Raw genomic sequence first — 16,732 nt, forward strand, 5'->3', positions numbered from 1 at the left:
CCGCCTCGCTCCAGGGTGCCAGGCCCCATCCCTGCCCTCAGGATGAGCTCATGGGCCGGTGCTCCTGCCCTGCCCTGCTGGCCTCTGCAGCCTGGCTTAGGAGATGACTTTCCATTTTCACTGCCCGCCAACCGTGGGTTATCCCGGAGGCGAATGTGGGCTCGATTGCTTTCTCCTGCTCGGGAGGGGGGGGTGGGTGCTGTTGGTACAACCTGGCGCGTTCCTGGCTTTGTTTATGCCGCCTCTGCATGGTTTGGATTTCTCGATGTCAGTGGAATGTCAGGCTCTGTGTTTCGGGGGGGATGGTCACTCTGTTGTGCTGGTTACGTGCCTAGAACAGGTCTGGTGCACGTACATCTGTGGCCTGAACGGCGCCTGGCGCACACCTCTGGCTCCACCACAAAGCTTCCTAGCATTGTGGACCTAGAATCTGCAGAGCCAGTGCCGGGTGGCTAAATTGGCCTTCACTGAGTCAGTCGGCTCTTGAGTTCTTGTTGGACCCACGTGCTGAGGTGAGGGCCATCGGGCTGTTTCTAGGTAGCAGGTGCCCATCTGGTGTTGATTGGCACCCAGGGGCCCAGCATGGAAGTCATAGACCCTGAGTACAGAGGGCAGGCGAGAGGCCGCCAGGTGCCCGCATGAGTCCTGGGAGATGCTCACTGTGCCTGCAACTCAGCTGTCCTTGGAGCTTGGCCCTGCAGGAAGGGAGGCTGCAGGTGCCCCGGGGTGGCAGGCGGCAAAGCTGGGCGCCCTGCCCACATGGTGCCAGGGGCTGACGCTCATATCTGACCTTGGTGAGCTAACACAGGCTGAATGTGTAAATACAAGTATCAAAGATAATTTATTCTCTTAATATTGATAACCTATTTGGGGCACTATTTTAGACATATAGAAAGTTGAAGATGTATAAAGAGTTAGCGTATCATCTCCCCTGTTAGTACAGTGGATTAAAATTAAAGAGCCAGTGTCAGTGTATTAACACTATTAACTGAAGTCCATTCTGTATTCAGAGTACTTCCTGTCTTTTTCTTTTCTTTCCTTTTTTTTTTTTTTTTTTTTTTTTTTTTTTTTTTTTTTTTAAAGATTGATTTATTTGAAAGAGGGAGATCTTCCATCTACTGGTTTACTCTCCAAAAGCCCACAACAGCTGGGGCTGAGCCAGGCCAAACCTTGGAACCTGGAATTCCGTCTGGGTCTCCCTTGTGAGTGGCGGGGCTGACGTCCCTGAATCATCACCCACTGCCTTCCCAGGCCATTAGCAGGCAGCTGGCTCAGAAGGAGAACAGCTGGGACTTGAACTGTTGGCTCCAGGGGTGGCTCACCCTCCGCGGCATGACGCTGGTCCGCATACCGTCCTTTTTTGATTCCAGATCCTGCATTGCACTTCGTCATCACTTTTCTCCTTTTTTGGACAGGCAGAGTTTCACAGTGAGAGACAGAGAGAGAAAGGTCTTCCTTTTCCGTTGGTTCTTCCCCCAAATGGCCGCTACAGCAGACACGCTGCGCCGATCTGAAGCCAAGAGCCAAGAGCTTCCTCCTGGTCTCCCATGCGGGTGCAGGGCACAAGCACCTGGGCCACAGCTGAGAACTGGACTGGAAGAGAGGCAACCGCGACAGAATCCGGCGCTCTGACCGGGACTAGAACCTGGGGTGCCGATGCCGCAGGTGGAGGATTAGCCAAGTGAGCCGCGGCACTGGCCTCGTCATCACTTCTCTACTGACGCTCTTGGCTGTGACAGGCCTGGGCGGCCTCCGCAGCTTTGCGTGTGAGCGTGTATTTCGTGGGTCGTCCCGCTATTGCATTTTGGCTGATGCTTTTCTCACAGTCACAGTGGATTATAGATTCTACAGAAGACATTTTAATGCCATTTTTAAATGAAAAGTTCTTTCAAGAAAAGCGAGTTGCCCTGTGCGCTGGGGATGCCAGGCAGGTGCTTCTGTGTCCTCCAGTAGGAGGCGCTCTCACTGTGCCGTGGGTCCGTGGGCACCCAGGACTGTTGGGCGTTTCAGGGCCTCGCCTGTGTTGAGTGCAGCTCCGATTCTCCGCTGGAGCTGGGAAGACGGCTGGGAGGTGTGCGGAGGCAGCCACACATGCGGGCTCCCTGACTACCTCTTGAGTCTCTCTGTTTCTCTCTGCAGCACTTTTGAGGGACACAAGTTCATCCCTTTCTCATTCTATGTTTTAAAATCCTGGGGAGGGGGTGCTTCTCTGGTGAGGACCCCGAGGGCTGAGGACCACTGGCAGAGTGAGAATGTGCACCGCTCTGGCCTGGGGCTGGGCACACAGCAAAGAAAGCCCTCCGTCCGCCCTGCTGGCAGCTCGGTAGCCACACAGGCCTGGCCTCATCCCAGCAGCTTCCAGAATGTTCTGCAGCTGTGCTGCTCTGTCACACTGCCTGCACCTTGCCCGGCACACGCGCCTGTCGCTTGGGGGTGGTTAGGAGTGGGGCCCATGGCTTGGTAGAAGGTGACCAGCTATGTATAGCCCCTGCCACGGCAGTGGACGCCGCCATGCTGGGTCCCCAGTGGTGCCACCCGTCACTCAGCCAGGAGCTTTTGGCCAGCTGCGGCGTGGGTTGGAGAAAGGGCCGCTGTCAAGTGGGCCATGGCCTCCTCTTGACCGTCAGCCAGGAGAGCCAGGCAGGGTCAAGGGGCTGGAGGGAGGAAAGTGAGGCTCAGTCCTCCGCCTCACCAAGGTTCCGGTTGCTTGGAGCTGACCAGGAGGCCTGCAGGGCCCGCTGCTGTGGGGATGGCCTCAGCCTGGGGCTGTAGTCAGACACCCAGAGATACGAAACCCGGGGAGCTGGCCACACGGGCTGTGGACTGGATAGTTCACTGACCTGGCGTCCTTTGCCAGAGCCGTGCCCCTCCCCCCTCCGGCTCCCATTCCCTCGGTCTTGCAGCCGCCGGGTGTTTCACTCTTGTGCGTCGTTTGCGGAAGTCCTCTGATGGCCAGGAGTGACATGGATTGAGATGTGGACTTGTCCCCACATGGATTTCATCTCTGAAAAGTGCGTCCCATGTCCAGGAAAGAGCCCAGTTGGTAAGGGCGTGTGGCCCCGAGAATCCTCATGAGCTGGGCGGCCCGGGGGTGGGGGTGGGTCCGAGCAGACCCAGAAGCAGCAGCAGGACTTGGTTCGGTACAGGTGACGGCTTGGCCTGACCTCGCTCAGCAGATCCCGGGAGTCGGGCTGCGGACATTCTCTGGGGCGGCCTCTTGGCCCACGGCCTCTGTAGCGGCTCGGCCAGCCCCGGCCCCGGGGAACAGGACGGGGACACCCATGTCCTCAGCACCCTGGATCTACCTTGCTGAGCGTTTCCTGTTCTGTGCGAAACAGTTGTGGTTGCCTGCGGGTGTATTTCAGGCGATCATTAGAGAATATTCTCTGCTCGTTAAGTAGTAAAGCCAGCGAGGTAGGGAAACTTGTGAAACTGAAATCCTAAATATGCAAAACGTGGCCACCACAGAAGAGAACAAAAGCAGCTTTGAGGTGAGCACCCAGCGCAGCGGGGTTTCCTTCTCTGGCTCTGACTAAGCCACGGCAGAATCTCCACCACATCCTGGCTCTTGGGGGGGCACACAGCTGCCACAGCGAGGGTCTGAAGTGGCCGGCGATGGCCCTCTGACTTGCGTGAGCCCAGCGCCTCCGAGTGTCGTTCCGCGTTCTCCTGAAGAACGCTGTTTTAAAGTCCTGCAGGCCGCTGCTGTGACCACACACAGAACCTACAGCAGACCTGGCCGGTGGGGTGTGGCGCACTCTGTCTGTTCTGTGCAATTCTGGGAGCCGGGCTGCTTCTCCCTGGAGAGGCAAAGCCAAGAGCTTCCCTTGAAGGCAGACAGCCCTTGCCCCCTGAAGGTCCCCTCCCCGACGGGTGCCACCCAGGGGGCTTCCTCCCAAGGCCAGGTCTGGAGCGTTTGGAAGAAGTGCTGGCCTTTGCAGTGCTGGTGGAAACCAGGAGGCAGCTCAGACTGCCTGGTTGGTGCCTGGCCGATTCAGAGTGGAAGAGACCGTCCGTGCTGTGGGGCAGCAGCAGCCCCCCGAGGTGCGCCTCCGACGGGGAGTGGTGGGGGCCGGTCCCTCTCTCCTCGTCATTTGGCCTCCTCCAAGTTCCTCCCCATTTCGTTGTCAGTTTTATGGATTCATTGCCCTGGCAGAAAATTAAAAAGCTGTTGGCAATGATGTGTTTTCGTAGTGCACCTAAATAACCGAGTTCTTACAAGAGGCGACACGGGCAGTGGTGGATGTTGAAGTTGGGGGCTGAGGCCCTTGTCGGGAGTGGTGCAGGTGCCCGCCTGTCCCCGCTTTGCACAGTCTTGCCAGAGGCGGCCCCTTGTCCAGAACCCCCGGGCCTGGGGAGCCACGGGGGAGCTGGGTCTGCCTAGCCCTGTGTTTACTTTGGAAGTTTGTCCTGGGTGAATGAATCGGCAAAACTTACATCCGCTGTAAAAATGTCGCCGACAGACGCAGCAGTAACTCTGGTGAAGGAGTTAAACCACTATTGAGTTTGCACCGGCCGCGAGTTGATAAATCGTATCGCTTCATTTGGTGGGAATCAGCAATTTTATGTGGCAATTAATTTTTACTACTGGAGGGGAGCCAAGAACGAGAGCCTCCCCCCGGCCTTGCCGCAGCGAGAGAAGATTCCGGGTAAGGCCGCGGTGTTCTCGTGGGTGCCCTCGCCGTCCTTGGGGGTTCCTCTCCCGGCCAGAGCCCTCTGCAGGGTGACGGGTGTGTGACTGGCAGATGCATTTCTTAAGCACGCTGTGGGTGACAGGGAGCTGCTTTCTAGACGACTTCCCTTAGTGCTGGTCTGCTCCCTGTTCTGTCTTGGCTCTACCAAGCCTGGCTGTTGGCGCTGCGTGTGCCGTTGGCCGTGTGGCTGGGGTCCAGATCAGGGCTGCTTCATGCGGCTGCACCCAGCTGCCCGGGAGTGGGTGGGTCCTGCAAGCCCAGCCCCCTTCCTGCTCTCCTGCAGGATTGCCTGTCCAACCAGCCTCCCTTGGGAACCCCAGAAAGATGCAGGGTGCGCAGGCGCCGTTCCCAAGGCCCGGGACTCCGGGGAAGAGCCGCAGCCCCGGCGCTGCAGCGTGGGGGACGCCTTCCCTCTTAGGCATCGTTGCAGACGTTTTCAGATCAAGGGCACCCGGGAAGTTCATGGGAAAACCAGAAAGGAAAGACAAGTTTATTTTGCTGGTCAGAAAGAAAGAAATGAAATCCATACGCAGTCTTCTCACAACACACGTTTTCTCAGTGCAGATTTTGGTTTAGAAGTGTGGAATCCATGCATACTTTGTCTACAAGATGCGTTTTCCACGACGGTTTTGAAGAGCTGTCATAGCCAGTCAGCTTCCAGGGTGAGCTGACGTCAGCCCCAGTTCCGTCGTGGCCATCGGTCGTGTTACCCCGTGGGCAGATGGCCCAGTGACGCCTGCACATCATGCAACAGCGCTGTCCCGCCTCCCAGCAGGTCCCATCAGCTTCGCAAGCACCTCTGAGCTCCCTGCCGTTCGGGGCACCCTCCTTTCTAGGCCCCTGAGTGAGGGGTGCAGACTGCAGGCCTCGGGCACCCCCTGCTTACCCCCTCAGTGGGTACAGAGGCAGGTGCGCTTGGTTCTCCCTCCCAGCCCTGGTGCAAGTGGCCACTCCGGCTTCCAGGCCAGCCCGGCCTTCTTGTTTTAAACACGCAAGAAAACGCACAGCTCTGTTAGGCCCTGGGCAGCCTGGTCTCCGGCCGCACCTCTGCCCCCGGCTCTGTCTTCTTAGCAGATTGTTTCTGCACTGGGTCTTGATTTTTGTCATTGGCGACAAGAACAATAGCACAGCTGTTTCCTTGTTGGGAAGAATGAGAGGATACCTGCAAAGGGCTGAGAACAGTGCCCCAGACACTGAACACTCCGGAATGTTCTTACCCCACAGCTGCTGACCCCACCCCCCACCCCCCAGCGGTGGTGACCTGGAGGAGGGCCCCTCGCGTTGGCAGTTCCAGCAGTGCTCACATGCAGCTGGCCTGCACAGCCCACGGCGGCAGGCCAAGGCTTAGCCTGTCTGTGCCAGCCCACAATTACCCTGGCATGGGGGGTGTGGGCCCACCCTGCAGTGCTTCCGTAGGCCTGTGACGTGCAGGCCGCCCCACCAAGGGCTGGACTCTGGCAGGCAGGAAGGAGAGAGGGGACGGAGCTCCTATGGTTCCTTTGGGAGCCTGGTCACCTGCAGGCCTCTGTTCTGCCCGCCCTCGCCCTCCAGGGGAGCGTGGCTTCCTCTCCCTGAAGCTGCACGTCTGCAGCCAGCGGTTCCAGCAGAGGGGGCCATTCCCTTGGAAGTCCTGTACTACTTGGCTGTCCTAGCGACAACGATAAGATGTTTGCTTTAGCAGTTTGCTTAGCTGTGGAAGCATTCCGGGACGATGCCAGGGCGTTACATGAAAACAGTGTGCCCAGCTTGTCGGGATGGTCCCAGGAAGCTCGTTTTGAGTGAAAACAAAATGTCACATACCAGAGCTGTTTACCTCTACAGCGGCTTGACAAGGGCCATGGAGAGCCCGGATCTCACAGGGCCTGGCAGCAGGGTGCCCTCGGACGCACCTCCTGAGCCAAGTGGAAGATTCTAGAACACTGAACACCAGGCACAGGTGTCAAGCCGCGGGTTCCTCTTCCACCCACTTTTACCATAGTGCTCCCTGCCCCGCTGGTCAACAGGGGTCTCCCGCCACGGGTCCCCGTCGTCCTGGACAGCTTGGGGTGCTGGCAGCGGCTGGGCAGGGGCCAGTCTGGCTCAGGTCCACGCCCAGCCTTTCCTGGAGTGTGAGAAACTTCTGCCCATCCGGAATTTCTCCTGGCTGCTTCTCCCTCTCTGGCCATGGTTTTGCTACACGGGGTGCACACAGTCCCTCTGCGGGTAGATATGGAAGCTCCAGAATGTTCCCTGCTGGGGCCACCACAGAATCCACGTTGGTCAGTGGCCTGAGCCAGCGTCGCAGGGGCCTTCTCGGCCTGTTGTGATGAGTAAGAAACCTTTCTTGTCTGTTCGAGGCACCGATCCCAAACCGTGTCCAACGACTGACTCGGTGCTGTTTGGGTCTGAGACACAGCAGGCAGTGCGCTGAGGTCCTGTCTCTCGTGAAAGTATTGAGGGGAGTGGCCGGAGCGGTGGGGCTGGGTGCCTGTGCGGATCCTGTTGGCAGTGTGCCATGCGGTGTAAAAACAGCACCCAGTGTCTTGGCACGCATGGCTGTGGGGAATGCGGTGTGGGTCAGCTGCGCGATCACATGTGTTCTGAAAGGGGCCCTGGGATGAACATGTGGGGCCGACGCTGAAGAAGCCTGGGGCCCTTGACCCCTGCTCAGGATGCGTCCAGGACAGGGCAGTGCCGCCTGTGCGTCTCGAGGGTCCGTCAGCCAAACCCAACGGAAGCTCCCAGACACCCTCATTCCCGGCTCCCAGGGAGCCTAGGTAAATGGGGACCGACCCTTGCATTCTTGGGAGCTGGTAGGAAGTTGGGGAAGGGAGGCGGTGTCCTGGTGCTCGGCCCTCCACCTGCAGCATTGCTGGCGCCCCGGGGCGGTTGGCTGGGAAGATGGAGCCAGGAAAGAGGGCCGCGTGGTGGGCACAAGCTCCTGTCGGAGAAATCGTGTTACCGCTCGCAGCTGTGCATCGCGTGGTTGCCACCACAGGCTCCCCGGTGCCGTGGTCCACACACCTGAAAGGGGATTTTAAATCGCTGACATTTCTTAAAGGAAGTCGCGTGTGTCTCATCCTTTGTGTACTTTTGTGCGGCTGACTTGCTCCTGTGTAAACCGGCAGACCCCACCGGGCTCGCTCGTAGTTTGGTTTTCCTTCAAGCAGAACTTTCTGTTCGCTTTGAGTCGGCCCCTGTGCAGAGAGGAGTGGCTGCTGCTGGATGCGGTGGGCCGACCGCTGGCTGAGCCTGCGCTGGCCCTCCGAGGTGCGGGCCATGTCCCGAGGTCGCCGTCTTTGGGGAAATTGGCTTTGATGCTGGGGTCCTCGTGGAAAGTCAGTGCAGGTGCCTGGCGGGCTTTGTTCCGAGGAAGCACAAGCCAGGTCCAGAGGACCCCAGGTTCCCAAGGACTGCGCCGAGAGGCTGGAGCAGCCTCCTGATGGAAGGCAGCAGGGCTGGTTCCCCCGGGGGTCAGGGCCTGGCTTCCCAGGGGATCCCTCTGGACAGGAAGCAGGAATGGCCTTAGCAGGCCCCTGGCCTGTGACCCACACCAGAGCATAACAAAGACCAGGCCTCCTGCCGCCGGGGGAGGCGGGACAGGTCCTGCAGGAGGGGGAGAGGTGAGCTGGCCAGTGGACAGAAGGGGCCCAGAGGCTCAGGGGCTGGCGTGTTGGCAACAAATGAAATGCCCTATTTTAAGCCCTGTTTTGTACCAGGGCTTCCTGTTTTTCCGAAGGAAACTCTTGTTTTGGTTTTCATGATGAGGGATTTACTGAAACACGGGCGTTCTCATGACAAAGTGGAGCTGGAGATCTGTCCCCAGGCAATGCGGACCCCATGAGAGCTGTTCTCTGCTCCGGGGGTGTCCGAGCCTCCGCGGCCCTGAGCGCTCCGAGAGCGCTGGGGAGGCTGCATCCCCGAGCCTGGAGGGAGGCGGGCTGGCCAAGGACAATTGAAAGGGTTTTTTTGTTGTTCCTCTAGGGCTAAGTTAAGCCATGTGTGTGTCTTTCTAGGAGTGCTGGGCCGGCCAATCGGAGCGGCGTAAACCCCACTCGCTTCCTGCCGACCTTGTGACACTGACAGATGTTCTTTCTTACGAGTGTCGCTGGGCCTCTGCTTGCTGGCCTCATCAGATTGTGTGGGAGCCATTTTCCCAAGTCTTCCCGCCAGTCCGAGGCCCTCAGAGTGGGTTTGTCCAAAGAATTGCTGCTGCCCTGGAGCTGGGGTGGGGGTGGGGGCCACAGGCCAGCCCAGGGCCACGTGCAGGCTGCAGACCCGCACACAAAGAGTGAATGTGAGGGCTCAGCAGGTCTCTCTGAGAGAGCTTTCCAGAGCTCTGGTGTGGCTGTGTGCTGGGACCCTAGCTCGTCAAGTCAGGGCTGAGCCATGTGCACTGGGAGGTGAACCCCTGTGGGTGCCCCCATGGCTCCTGCAGCACCACTGGGGATGACTGGGGGGGAGGTTTCTGTGGCTAAGAGGGTGCTACCCCCACCCCCACCCGCACACCCCAGGAGCCTTGTGTTTGCACCTGTGAAATTCATTCACATAGAACAGCTGTGAGTGAGGCAGGTGCCCTGAGCCTTGCCCCTGGGTTGGGCAGTTCTCCAACAAGGGGATTATTTGGACCTCCTCTGGGCTCTTCTGGAAGTCCCTGTCCTGCCAGCACCTGAGTGGTTGGGGCTCACCTGGAGAACAGGTGTGATGGCCAGCGCCTGCTAGAATCAGACAGCAGGGCTGCCCTGCTGGGGGGCCGCTGGTGTAAGAGACCCTCTCCACCCAGGCCGGTCCCACCCTTCCCAGAGTCTCGCCCTCAGAGCGAGTCCTGCTCGTATTTGGGTGTGTGTCTCCCTGGCCCTCTGTGTTTCATTGCAGTGAGTTTTCTGGGCCAGATTTTATTTGTTGGCCCCGTGCTGGGTTCTCCGAGTGTTTCTGTCTGGTCTGTAGAGGCTGCTCAGGAATGGTGGGGTGCAGCTGAATGAACCGTGGCCGTTAGGTTTCTGAAGTTGGATGTGCGGCCCCGCCTGGCTACTTTGCTTCCAGACTCTGAAGCCAGCTGGTCAGATTTGGAAGGCATTGGGTTGTCAGAAGCCCCCAAGGGCCGCCGGGCCCGCAGGCTCCTGACTGCTCCTGGCCGCGTCTCGTGCTCAATGCGGTCCCTGCCATCTTAGAAACAGAAACGGCCATGCTTGCCTTAAATGTTTACCTGCATCCGCTTTTTCCAAGATTGGCAGGGCTTGGATTTAATGGTCGCTGCATTTCAAAGACCAAAGAATAAGAAAGCTGAATTTCCATGCAGAGGGTGGCGTCCGAGGCTGCATTCTTAATGTGGGGCCCAGGCCCTGGTAGATCTTTTTAATGTTCCCCAGATTTATGGGTGTGCGTGAGTCCCCGTGGAGACCCCCGGGTGCCTTAGTGAACTCTGTGCGTGTTGCATGTGGCCCTGGAATTCACTGGAAGCATCTGGGACGAGTGAGAATCACAGCGACCCCTGTGGATATTGCTGGGGTGGGGGCGGGGGCGGGGGTGGGGGTGGGGGTGGAGGGCGAGGCCGAGGAGGGGAGCTCCCTGCCTGGTGGGTCCTGTACACCTGGGGCCACACGTCCAGGCCATGTCCGAGTTCCGAGCCTCCGGTCTCAGAACTGGAGCCCTAGCAGTGACCGAGGTCAGCGCCATAGGCTCTCTGGGGGTTGCAGTGGGTGCTGGTTGCTGGGTGACAGATGATCGTAAGAGTTCTAATACAAAGGGTGCTGCGACCAGGGTCCCTCAAGATACTGCAGCCCACGAGTCAGCCAGGGTTGGGCTCTCATCTGAAGGCTCAGCCAGCGGAGGAATCCTGTGGGCTGGTGGGGGCCTCTAGCTGGAGCAGCTGGTGTCTCAGCGTGAACATGCTGCAGCTGGAAGCCTCGGTCTCCCTGCTGGGAAGTGCTACTCATCGCCCACCCGTTCTGCTGGAAGAGAGATTCCCAAGGCGTGGCTTCCAGGGGCTGAGGGTTCCTGGGGGCCGTGGTACTGATTGTAGCCTCCACCTTGAGGATAGCGCCGGCCTGGGGCGGGCAGAGGGCAGGGTCAGCTGAGCAGGCCTCTTGGGGCGGGCCATGCTCCCCTGTGTTCTCCCAGCACCTGACGACCTCTTCCCTGCTCTGTGGGCATCCCTGTCCCACGGTGAGGAACCGAGGAGGCCCTGGGTTTTTGGGTCTGGAGAACCTGGAAGGAGCCGGGCCCACCCCTGCTGGGCCCCTGGTTTTGCAGTGTCGCAGCCCCCAGTGGTGCGTGTGTCTCTGCTTCTCTGGGTGAGGGAACCCTTCCACCGCCTCTCTCCCCAGAGCTGCAGACCCTCCTCCCAGCCCTGGGCCGACTCCAGGGCGGAAAGATCTTGTGAGAAGGGGGCGGGGAGATGCAGCAGGTGGTGGTGTGACCCCTCCCCTGCTGTTCCGAAGGAGTGCATCTAATGCCCACCCAGCCATCACTGGTGCTATCCCAGAGCTCAGAGGGTCTAACCTCTGACCTTTCATACCCAGCCCATCAGCTCTGTTGATTTCCCAAAGGCTGTGGGATGGAGCAGGCTGGAGGCCTGGAGGCCCTTGGAGACCACCAGGGGCTTTTCTTCGGTCTGCGCCCTCTGGTGCAGGACACTGGCCTACAGGTGACCATTGCTGTGTCCTGTCGCCTTCTGGAAGGCTGTTTTCAAGGCTCCTTTTCCCCTGTGTGCTGAGTCCCCCCGTGCACTGGGTCTTCACATCGCACTCTGGAGGGGCTGCCCCTTGACCCGGGCCAGGGGGCTCCTGAGGGCTGTTGACCCTGGCGGCGCCCGTCAGCGAGTCCTGGTCTGCCAGGCTGCTGTAGGCCTGGGTACCTCGTGCTGTGACTCGCTTACCCCACAGCCCAGAGGCTGGCACTGTGTGGTCAGGGGTTTGCAGGCTGGCTCCTGGGCAGGGCTCCTGGGGGTGGTGGGTTCTAGGCTTCTTTCAGTGGCTTGTCAGTCACTCTTGTCTTCTGTGTGCCCCCTTTTCTCTGTCCAGGCCCCACCCACTTTGCTCTGTCACTGCCGTGTTGGCTCAGTGCCCACCCTGCTGGCCTCAGTGTACCGTGAAGGCCCTCGGAAGACTGTCTTCAGCTGAGGCCGTGTGTGATGTGCAGGGGCTGTGAGCATCGGTGCGATTCGGGGTGGCGTGGGGAGCACACCGTAGCTGTGGGCGGTCGCAGAGCTGCGCTCAGGACGCTGCCGAGTACGACCTCCTGTGCTGTGTGGCCTGGGCACACAGGCGTCCTGTCCAGGTGCCCTGAGTCCGTGCAGCCTCCGTCCCTGACGTGGGTTCCATGTGTGGCATCCCCAGAAACTGGCACAGGGCAGGTTAATGCTCATTTCCCTCCCCAGATCTGCAGCACAGGTCCAGGAAGATTCAGGTCATCTAACAGGTGGCCCTTGGGGAGGATCGGTCATCTAACAGGTGGCTGGGCTCCCAGCACCCCCTCCGGTCTCTGGCTCTGAGGACCAGTGACTGGAGGCGCCCTACTCCCCCCTCCCCTTCTGGGAGTCTCCTGGAGCTGGGGAGGAGCTGAGACGAAGGGCAGTGGTGGCAGCCTGCAGCCAGGAAAGGCCACACAGGGCGTGCAGTGCCCTCTGCTGGCCGGAGGACACCATCGCTGGGCACCGGGCCTCCGCTGGGACAGGCAGCCCCACACGGTGGCGTCCATTGGTTCTGGAAGTGGCAATGCAGAGTGTGACCCGTGCGTGCCTGGGCCACAGGGTCCAGATGTGGGCAGGCTGGGCTCTCAAAGCCTAGGGACAGAGCCTTTGTGAAAGGCAGCAAGGGTTTGGGTCTCGGCTGTGGCAAGAAGCCAAGAGGCAGATGTCTTAACACTCTAACCTTCAAGGCTTTGTTTTGTTTTTCTGTTGATCTCGTTGCAACCTGTCTGATAAGTAACCAGCTAATTCTTGTAATTGCCTTTATTAGGTATTTAAATACAAGTGTGATTCGTATGTATTGTGTGAAACATCTTCCCACCCCTAAAATCTGACATGAGGGATCGTTATGTTGTGGTATATTGCATGTTATAGAGTTATAATTAGTAATTTAGTAAATGTAGCATAGGAACCTTCCAGAGTAAGTGTGGCTGGTGGTAGCCACACTTTTTTTATTTATTTGAAAGAGTTAAATGCAGAGGCAGAGGCAGAGAGAGAGAGAGAGAGAGAGAGGTCTTCCATCTGCTTGCTCATTCCCCAGATGGCCGCAACGGCTGGAGCTGCACTGATCCGAAGCCAGGAGCCAGGAGCTTCTGCTTTCGCGGGCCATAGCAGAGAGCTGGATGGGAAGTGGAGCAGCCAGGATTTGACCTGGCGCCCATATGATGCCAGCACTGCATGCGTGGTTTTATCCACTGTGCCACAGCGCCGGCCCTGGTAGCTACACTCTTACACACATGCAGTGTGTGTGAACGTCTGACGTTCTAGATTGTTCCTGTGTGTGGTGTTTACTTGCACTTCTCTTTGGAGTAACTTGTTGCACCGATGTAAACATTCTAGAACGATTTCTAGCAGTGAATGTGTGACTAATGCAGAGCCATCTGCGCGGGGGTGGGTGTGTTCTGTCCTTGGGGGTGCCGACCCCTTTCCCAGTTCAGCTGGAATCCTCCAAGTTTTCCGGGTCCGAGCAGGGAAGAGAGGGTTGGAGCAGGAGACGTCCCGTGTACTCAGGGTCCCTCCGCCGTTAGAGAAGCCGTTGTATTTACATTTTGAGTGAAAATTTGCTAGTCTTTATCCCTTTTTTGCCTTACTACCTACGAGTGCTTATTATCTTTAAGGCATGTTTAGGAGACAGCCGCTTGTGCAGTGTGAAAAGCCTGCACACAGGAGTGGCCGGCACATGGAACCACCCGCATTGCATTTCTGTCGCGCCACAAATAAAATGGCCGATTAGGACCGGCTGGAGGTCCTGCTCAAGCCCTCGGTTCTCGGTTGTGGCTTTGACCAAGTGCAAGTGCCTAGAATTCTTGAGTCTTGCTGGGGACCCTACACAAGCAGGATCCGCAGTTGGTGGGACAGGGAGCAGCCCTAGCAGCTCCCGCCTTGCTCTGGGGTGAATTCTCTCAGAGTTCTGAGTGCGGTTTGCGCTGGCTGGATGTTTCTTTGATGTGACCAGTTCTACGCAGTGCACAGGGTCCTCGTTTTCCGTGTTTTGGTCTGGTCAGACCCCACCCCACCCCAGTTCTTCAAGGGGAGTCAGAAGTAAAGAATAAAATCAGAGTGAAAGCTTTGACCTGAGTTGTTGAGCGCACGTGTTTTACTGTTCTGTGTTAGCGCCGGAATCTCTGGCCTGTGTTTGGGTGTGCCGTAGTAGTTGTTGACTGGGGGAAACACTGTCATAAATGGTACGAATGATGAGTTATCTCTTCCAAAATGTGGTAGTACCCCTCACTGCCGTGGACACGTTCCAGGAGCCCCAGGGAGGGAGGCTTGCAGTCCTGGGTGGCACTGGACGCCGTGCACGAGAGAACTTTCATGGAAAGTGGAATTGAAAGATAAATTTGGGAGCAGGCATTGTGGCACAGTGAATTACGCCACGGCTCAGGATGCCCGTGTCCCACATTGGAGTTCTTGGGTTTGAACGTTGGCTCCACATCAGTTTCCAGCTTCCTGCTAACTTGCACCCTGGAAGGCAGCAAGTGGAGATGACTCAAGTCCTTGGGTCCCTGCCACCCACACAGGGACCAAGCCGAGTTCCTGGCTCCTGACTTCAGCCTAGCCCAGCCCAGCCCCGCGTGTGTGTGTGTGTGTGTGTGTGTGTGAGAGAGAGAGAGAGAGAGAGAGAGAGAGAGAGAGAGACACAGAGAGAGACTGTTAAATACTTAAAAGATGTTTGTATCAGCACCAAAAAATTTGAAAGCTGCGTGTGATATTTTTTCGTGGCATGCATTTCACAACTCTCACTTCAGGCAAATAAAACTTTAGGTGAACCGTTCTGAGCCTGGTGGGGATTACCTCTGATTTTCTGGGGGAGAAAGCAGTATTTGAAATTCAGTGTTACAGAGAGGGTGGGAGAGACAGATCTCCCATCCACTGGTTCACACCCTCGTTGGCCACAAAGGCAAGCACTGGCCGTGTGGAAGCCAGGAGGCAGGGGCTCCATCTGGTCTCCCATGTGGGTGCAGGGGCCCAAGCACTGGGGACAACAGGGGCTTGAACTGGTGCCCATGTGGGATGCCAGCCTGGCTGGGTCTTGCCTGTAGCTTGTCGTGATGGCGGATGTGGCTACGAAGTTGATGATTTCTGGGTGGAGGTTGGTGTGAAACAAAGGCGGAGACTGATTCTCGTGGCCCGCCCCAGAGGGCTGTGGTGGTGTGAGGGAGCCCAAGCCGGTGTGCTTGGCGAGGTGCTGGCATTTTCAGCGCCGACTCCAGCCAGAGGCTCTGAGCACAGCTCTGCCGCCGTCGTTGGGAAGATGGCTGTGTTAATTAACTCCTTGTAAATAGCGTGGCTCCTAGGGAAGGCGAGGACGAAAATGTCAGATTTCATACAGTACTGGGGGAGGGGTGGCCACTGCCCTGATGTCCAGCCCGGGCCCAGACTGGCAGCCTGGAGTCTGGATTTGGTGCCAGAGTGGCCGGTCTGAGCTGTGGGGCAGGTGCCTCAGCTGGGGTTCTGCAGGGAGGGCCCCACAGAGGATCCGGACAGGGTGTTCTCCACCCCCACCCCCGTGAAAGCTGCACGCGCACCGTAAGCCACTTTTCTTTAATGGAAGGCATATATTTATGTAAGCCGATGCCTGATCTTTCCTTTGATTGCGTGATGGAGATTCTGCTTATCAATTTTTCAGGAAGCCATCTAATTATACAAATTAAAATTCAAAGGAAAGCAAAAAGAATGATTATGCCTCACTTGGGGGTTGGGGGCGGGGAGTGGGTCCGCCATGCTGTCATGTTTCATCTCGCGCCCGAGCTCTGGGTCGCGGGAGGGGCGGCCGGGCCTGGCTCAGGCTAGGGCAGCCTCTGTCTGTGACACTGTGTCCACCTTTGCCGGGGCAGGAGGCCTCTCACCTGGTCGCCAGCCATCCTGAAGCTGGGGTTCCTGAGAAGCGTGGGACCCACCGGCGGGGTCACCCCACCCTCTGAGGGCAGCCCCCACCTCTGGCTGGGCCAGTATGGTTTACAGGGAGGGGCTCATAGGGGACTCCTCATGTTGGAAAGAACTGAATTTCGCTGGGATGCTGCATTAAGTATTTATGTGATGGGAAACTGTTCTTTTTCCTAGCTTTTTTTTTTTAATTATATAATTATCATCATAAATCTTTAGGATGCCTTTTCAGTCCTGTTGCTGGGAAATTAGCCATTAACTACCAGGAAGTCGCCTACCTTTAAATCCTCAGACCTGCAGCCTGACCTTTGATGAAGTAACTCCCAGCGTTTTGCATAATTGATGAGCGTGCATCATAACCCTCGCTTTAACCCTGTGCTCTCTCGGGCTCCTGTCCCCTTCCGTCTGCCGAGTAGCTGAGGACAACTTTGCGAGTGTGTGTCCTGCTTTCAGAATCACACCAGTTAGGTTGCATTCTCTGAAGAGCTCATAAGGTGGGATTCAAAGTACTGTGTAGTTTTTTTAGAGTTGTATTTATTAGAGAGAGAGAGAGAGAGATTGTCCATTGATTGATTCATGCCTCTAAATGGCCCCAGCGGCCAGGCCACAGCCAGGAACCCAGAGCTCCCGTCTGGGTCTCCCATGTTCTTGGACGGTCATCTGCTGCTTTCCCTGGTTCGTCAGCAGGGAGCTGCATGGGAAGTGGAGTTGCCGGGACTCGAACCAGCGCTCCCATTTGGGGATACAGGATGTAGGGAGCAGAGCTCCACCTGCTGCATGCAGCACAGGGCCGACTGCAAGGGGTTGTCCACATTTTAGCAGACGAGCGCACTCGGATGGGGTGCCAGTGGATGATTGGAGCCCTGACTGTGCGTTGGCTGAGAGCAGACAGGTCAGACCTGCAGCACCACTCAGCGCTGACTGCCCGCAGGAGCAGGTGTGGGAACCCTCGCCCCCGTCCTCTGTCACGTTGGGTTTCCCTCTG

General features: G+C 57.8%; 1 protein-coding gene across 14 annotated transcripts in view; it reads left to right on the forward strand.

The window, feature by feature from the left end:
• CTBP2 (C-terminal binding protein 2) overlaps positions 1-16,732 on the forward strand; it is a 124,567-nt gene that overhangs the window by 78,120 nt on the left and 29,715 nt on the right. The window lies entirely within an intron of this gene.

The sequence above is a fragment of the Oryctolagus cuniculus genome, chromosome 15 (assembly GCF_964237555.1).
Source record: "Oryctolagus cuniculus chromosome 15, mOryCun1.1, whole genome shotgun sequence".
Classification (NCBI taxonomy): domain Eukaryota; kingdom Metazoa; phylum Chordata; class Mammalia; order Lagomorpha; family Leporidae; genus Oryctolagus; species Oryctolagus cuniculus.